Source organism: Schistosoma mansoni, chromosome 4 (genome assembly GCF_000237925.1).
Source record: "Schistosoma mansoni strain Puerto Rico chromosome 4, complete genome".
Taxonomy (NCBI): Eukaryota; Metazoa; Platyhelminthes; class Trematoda; order Strigeidida; family Schistosomatidae; genus Schistosoma; species Schistosoma mansoni.
Window position 1 is genome coordinate 28728318 of NC_031498.1, and position 1306 is coordinate 28729623.

The window sequence follows — 1306 nt, forward strand, 5'->3', positions numbered from 1 at the left end:
TAATTGGCCTAATCGTTTAATTATTATCGGCTCAAATCCGTATCAATATGATGCAAAAATAAATAGAAGACTTTCTGATTAATTGTTATTTTCACAATTGAACTCACTAGTCAATCTGAGCTAGACCATCGTTGAAAACTTGAAAGCATTGGACTAGCTTCGATCAAATGGTGAATTCAGCTGTGAAAATACTGCAATCTCCACAAATCTCTATACTGATAGTTGTTGCTTCCCTACAGTTCACTTTCTTTCTAAGGAAAAACGTTAAGTGAAAAACATCAACAAACAATAGGGTCCACTTTATATTGTTCGCTTGTATCTTCCCATTGTTTCTTAGGATTGCAATTGATCAGTCTGTTGTTATCAAGTGAATTTAAACTGCACAAGCAGATGGCTATCAGGACTGAGTAGCTAAGTGGATAACGTGTTGACGTTTGAAGCGAAGGGTACTGGGTTCAAGTCCCAGAGTGAACACCAACTCTGAGATGCAGATATATCCAACTGACGAGTCTTAAATAGGACGAAACGCAAATCCTTCATTCCACTACTAGTCACTATCCATCTTTACTTATAAACAATATGATCATTCCAAATAAACTATTACAAATAGGTTATTCAATTATATATATGTATATACATATTCCAAATAAACATGACTATAAAATGTGAAAGAAAACTTTGATTATCATCTAAAAACTTGTTTATGAATGCCGACTATCTAAATTTGTTTACATTCAGGCGGTAAAATACAAAAATAAACAAATGATTTTGTAAATGTAATACAAACCATTAGGGTTGTTTTCTTTCTCTTCATATCATGTTCATGTTGTTGGTTAATGTTTACTTGTTTACAAATCTTATTAAATTACTTAATAGGTAATGAATAAGCAAACAATTTATCGATTAAAGAACACAGATCCTATCTATGTATATGAAGTTAACAGAGAGGGAGTGTAGTAAACGAGAATACAAGTTTGGGCAACCAAATGTATTTAGACACTAAGGTACAGAACATCTTAGTAAGGTATAAGAACCATACAGCAAATACTATATTTGAAAAATATCCCTCAATTGTCTCAAACTTGATTGTTTCTTCATTTCCATACCAATCATTCTCTATTCTCGTTCTTTATTCTTCGATTTTCTTAGCCTTCAAACACCAGGTATTTCACTTTCGATTGATGATTAACTTACTTAACTTACGCTTGTTACTCCCGATGTAGGATAGGTCGACGACCAGCATTCTCCAAACCACTCTGTCCTGGGTTTTCTTTTCTAGTTCTATCCAGTTATGTTCATTCATCTC

General features: G+C 33.1%; 1 non-coding gene across 1 annotated transcript; it reads left to right on the forward strand.

The window, feature by feature from the left end:
* Positions 1-402: 402 nt before the first annotated feature.
* On the forward strand, positions 403-474 carry Smp_tRNA_00078_Pseudo_TTG.1.1. The gene has a single exon. It is a non-coding gene (tRNA).
* Positions 475-1306: the final 832 nt, after the last annotated feature.